The sequence below is a fragment of the Nicotiana sylvestris genome, chromosome 4 (assembly GCF_000393655.2).
Source record: "Nicotiana sylvestris chromosome 4, ASM39365v2, whole genome shotgun sequence".
NCBI classification, from domain to species: Eukaryota; Viridiplantae; Streptophyta; class Magnoliopsida; order Solanales; family Solanaceae; genus Nicotiana; species Nicotiana sylvestris.
This window is the reverse complement of record NC_091060.1, coordinates 111,802,607-111,807,648: the sequence shown is the minus strand read 5'-3', so window position 1 is coordinate 111,807,648 and position 5,042 is coordinate 111,802,607.

Below are 5,042 nucleotides of genomic sequence, written 5' to 3'. Positions count from 1 at the left end.
TATGTTTGATTGTCTATGGGTGTTTGATATTTGGACTAATTTCATGTTTAATTGCTGAATTAGTGGTTGCAAACACTAGTTTGTGTTTAGTTGACTTTGGCTCTTCTTGAGAAAGAGAGTCTAAGTCTCTGAAATTGGTCCGACAAGGGATTGGGGCGTACTCAAGTGATTGATAACCCCAATTAAAGGGTTAAACCTAGAGATAGTAATACCCGACTTGAACCTTGATTGCTTGTGCAAATTTGCATACCCAATTGGTCTTGAGAAAGTCAATTCGGGCAAAATCACTCGAACCACCGAGAGGTGTAAAGTGGGTAAAATCGTGCAACGGTTATATCATACTCCCCAAATATATCAATCATGCCTTAGACTCAAGTACCCGTCAATTGACCACCTAGGCGAAAGTCACTACCCTAGTGCATTTTAACCATTTGAACAACTCGTAATAGTTTACTCTTAGCTTCTTCTAGTTTAATTTAGCATTGTAGTTTGATAAAATGAGAAGTAAAACAAAAATCCAAAAAATGTTTAGAAGTGTAATTTGGAACACATACACAACTCTCAATTAGATAGAAACTCAACTCCAACTTCTAGCTCCCTGTGAAAATCGATCCCTACCTTAATCGGGTAAAAGCTGCTTCGACCCTCTCTCGCTATTCAATAGTAGTGCAGGGTTAACCTCGATCATGTACCTAAAACTAAATTCAACTACATGTTTGACTTTCTCTATTGTTATCTTCAAGCAACCTTAACATTTTATGGATGACAATTATTGAGTCATGTGCCTTTTCTTAAGATGATTAATGGTATTTCTTCCATTCTTATCCATTTTAATGAGTAATTGGGTGATAAAGTCCCTGCAAACATATTGTGGAACATATGCTGGTATGAGGGAAAGGAAACATGTGCATGGTTCCTTGCCGTACGACAATTGAAGGAATGTTTATTAACTACAGATATTTCCTTACAAATATATAGTAGTCGATGCAATCTACATCTATGCATTATTCTTTTCTTTTCTTTTCTTTTTCCTAAAAGTAAGAAGAGTAATATTACTTTAAAAGGAAAAGTTGGAACATATATCCAGGTGTGAAGCAGGCTCTCCATGACCGGAAGCATTTTATGGAGCTCAGATCTCATAGGGCGGATTCTGTATTTAAATTCAATGTGTTTTATATTATATTTATTAATTATATTGTAAAAATTATAAGTTTAAATTTTATATTTGATAAAATTTAGTAAATCTACACATATATATTTATATTTCGTGTGAAAGATGAATTTATAACAAAAAGGCTACATGTTCTGCTCGCTACCACCCGGACAGATGGGACATTTGCTATTGTAACACTTGGATTGTCCGTTCTGTACGTTTGAAGAGTGTCTCACCCTGCTTTACGCCTCGCCAAATTGTTCTTTTTTTTTTTCTTGTGTAAAATAATATGCATAGTTGCAGCGCCCCCCCCCCCCCCCAACCCCAAGCCAAAAAGAATAATAGGTGTCTCGCCATATGTAAGTTTCAATTGTATACGGGTGAAATTGGGGCTAACACACATCCCGATTTTCTGGTAGATCAAACGAAGTAAGAGTATAAATATATGAGATCGAAATCGAAGTTGGGAACTATTTGTATCAAGACCGGAACGGAGTGCTCGCCATCGGACGTGATAAGACGACGCACCTCGGACTCGGGACATGTTCTGAGACTTCGGGAAGCGCAATGAACGGTTGTAGGCGACAGATAGAGGGCCGTGATTCCGGAACCAACCAGATATCACAGCGCGGATTTTGCTCGATGGCGGTTATGGATCAGTAATTAATGAGGGAGGAGAATTTTTACCTTTTTAAACTTATACTAGGGGTGAAATTCTCCTACTATATAAAGGGGAAGTTTTTTCTTTGATAACATATATTGTAACACGCAAACTACTGCAATACAAATTAATTTTCTGTTTTCTAGCTATTGCAAAGTTCTTATTTTATTGTTGTTCTTCATACACAATTGGCTTGGAACCAAGGGTCCGATCGAAGGCAAAACTACTGTCCAGCCTAAATACGAGCTAGGCCGTAACATCACAATTGATTTGATTATTCATTTTATCTTTAACTCATTTATCTAACATTCTTGTTTATTTTTGTTAAATCAATCCACATATCCATAAAATCGTGTACAAATTTAATTGTTATCCGCTTATAGGGTAAACAGTTTGGCGCCCACTATGGGGCTAAGGATAGTAGCGATGGTTTGATATAAATCTCCATAACACACTCTATTTTATGCTTGTTCTTCAAAGTCTCAATTTCAGGTCAGCTTAAAAATATCAAATTTTCAGTCTGCCCACTTGAAGCTTAGTCTGCCCATCATGGCGAAAACAACAATCAGGTTCCTAGAAATAAGGCGATGGGGTAAGCCTGCGGCTAATCTTCAAAATATTGCAGGCTCAATAGACGAAGATAGTACAACTACAAAATCAAGGCCACGCCCCTAGAAGGCTTGAGCCCGAACGATCCCGGGAGAACGCCCAAAGAAAAGAACAAACCACCGAGACGTCGGGTGAAGCTGAGCTCGGGGTCAACCCCGAGATAATGAAATTTCTGGAGAAGTTTCCTTCTATCACTCAGAGGGAAAAATATCGGAGGCAGTTTGAGCATCTCCAGCAGGGTTCTATGACTGTTACTCAGTACGAGACAGATTTATTAACTTGGCCCGTCATGCTCTTATTATACTTCCCACTGAGAGAGAGAGAGAGAGAGAGAGAGAGAGAGAGAGAGAGAGTAAGAAAGTTCATTGAGGGACTCATTCAGCCTATTCTATTGCAGATGGCTAAGGAGACGGGGAGTGAGATTTCTTTTCAGGAGGCAACCAATGTGGCTAGGAGAGTTGAGATAGTTCTATCACAGGGAAGTGGCCAGGGGTCTGAAAAGAGGCCTCGTCATTCGGGCAGGTTCAGTAGTGCCTCATTTGGAGGTAGGAATTATTTTGATAGGGGCTATTCTCCCAGAACATTTTATTCAGTACTTCAGGCTTCTCACGGTGCTCTAGGTGGTTGTGGTTCTCGTATACAATATTCTGATCAGTTGCCCTAAAGTGCACCTCCAGCTCCTATCAGTGCACCTCCGCTCCAGAGTTTTCAGAGTGGCTATTCAGGCCGTCAGGGCCAGTAGTCTCAGCCGCCGAGGGCTTGTTATTTATGTGGCGATACTGGTCATATTGCTAGATTTTGCCCTCAAACACCGAGCAGTTCTTAGCACCAGGGTTCCTGTGCCATGGTTCAAGCACCGAGTGTTCCACTGCCCGCCCAGCCAGCTAGAGGTGTCGGTAGAGGTTCTAGAGGTGGAGGTAGAGGTATTAGAGGTGGAGCCCAGGCCGGTAGAGGTGGAGGCCAGCCAGCAGCAGGCCGTTCCAGAGATGTAGCTCAGAGTGGTGGGGCCCAGCCCCGGCTCTTCCAGCCAGGCTTGAGGCTGAGGCTTCCGATGCAGTTATCACAGGTACTGTTCTGGTTTATAGTAGAGATGCTTCAGTTCTATTTGATCCAGAATCTACGTACTCCTATGTGTCATCTTATTTTGCACCGTATCTGGTCATGCCTAGTAATTCCTTGAGTGCTCATGTATATGTGTCTACACCGGTGGGTGATTCTACTATGGTAGATCGTGTCCATCATTCATGTATAGTTGTGATTGGGGGTCTTGAGACCCGAGTAGACTTATTACTTTTGGACATGGTTGATTTTGATGTCATATTGGGGATGGATTGGTTATCACCTTACCATGCTATCTTGGACTGTCATGCCAAGACTGTGACCTTAGTCTTGTTAGGTTTACCTCATTTAGAGTGGAGAGGGACTCCTGGTCATTCTACCCGTAGTATTATCTCATTTATGAAGGCTTAGCGTATGGTCGAGAAGGGGTGTTTGGCCTATTTGGCATATGTTTGTGATTCTAGTGCTGAGGTTCCTTCTATTGATTTTGTACCTGTAGTTCGTGAGTTTCCTGAGGTATTTCTTTCAGACCTGCCGGGTATGCCACCCGATAAGTATATTGACTTCTACATTGATTTGGCTCTGGGCAATCAGCCCATTTCTATTCCGCCATATCGTATGCCCCCGCCTGAGTTAAAAAAATTGAAGGAACAGTTGCAAGACTTGCTTGATAAAGGCTTCATTAGACCTATTGTCTCGCCTTGGGGTGCGCCGGTGTTGTTTGTTAAGAATAAGGATGCATCGATGAGGATGTGTATATATTACCGGTAGTAGAACAAGGTTACAATCAAGAATAAGTATCCATTACCGAGGATTGATGATTTTTTTGATCATCTTAAGGGTGCCAAGGTATTTTTGAAGATTAACTTAAGATATAGCTACTGTCAGTTGAGAATTAGGGAATCCGATGTCCTAAGACAGCTTTCAGCACTAGGTACGGGCATTATGAGTTCTTGGTGATGTCATTTGGGTTGACAAATGCCCCAGCAGCTTTTATGGATTTGATGAACCGAGTGTTCAAGCCTTACTTGGATTCGTTCGTGATAGTCTTCATTGATGATATTTTGATCTATTCCCGCAGCCGGGAGGAGTATGGGCAATATCTGAGAGTGGTCCTCCATACTTTGATAGATAGTCAGTTGTATGCTAAGTTTTTGAAGTGTGAGTTCTGGTTGAGTTCAGTTGCATTCTTAGGTCATGTGGTATCAACAGAGGGTATTCAGGTAGATCCGAAGAAGATAGAGGCAGTCAAGAACTGGCCTAGACCCATATCAGCTACAAGGATCCGGAGTTTCTTGGGTTTGTCAAGCTATTATCGTCAGTTTGTGGAGTGGTTTTCATCTATTGCAGCCCCGATGACCAGGTTGACCGAGAAGGCTTCCCAATTCAGATGGTCGGACGAGTTGAGGTGAGCTTTCAAAAGCTCAATACAGCTTTGACTGCGGCGCTAGTGTTGGTTTTGCCTACAGGTTTAAGGCCATATACAGTTTATTATGATGCGTCTCGTATTAGACTTGGTGTGGTGTTGATGCAGGATGGCAAGGTCATTGCTTATGTTTC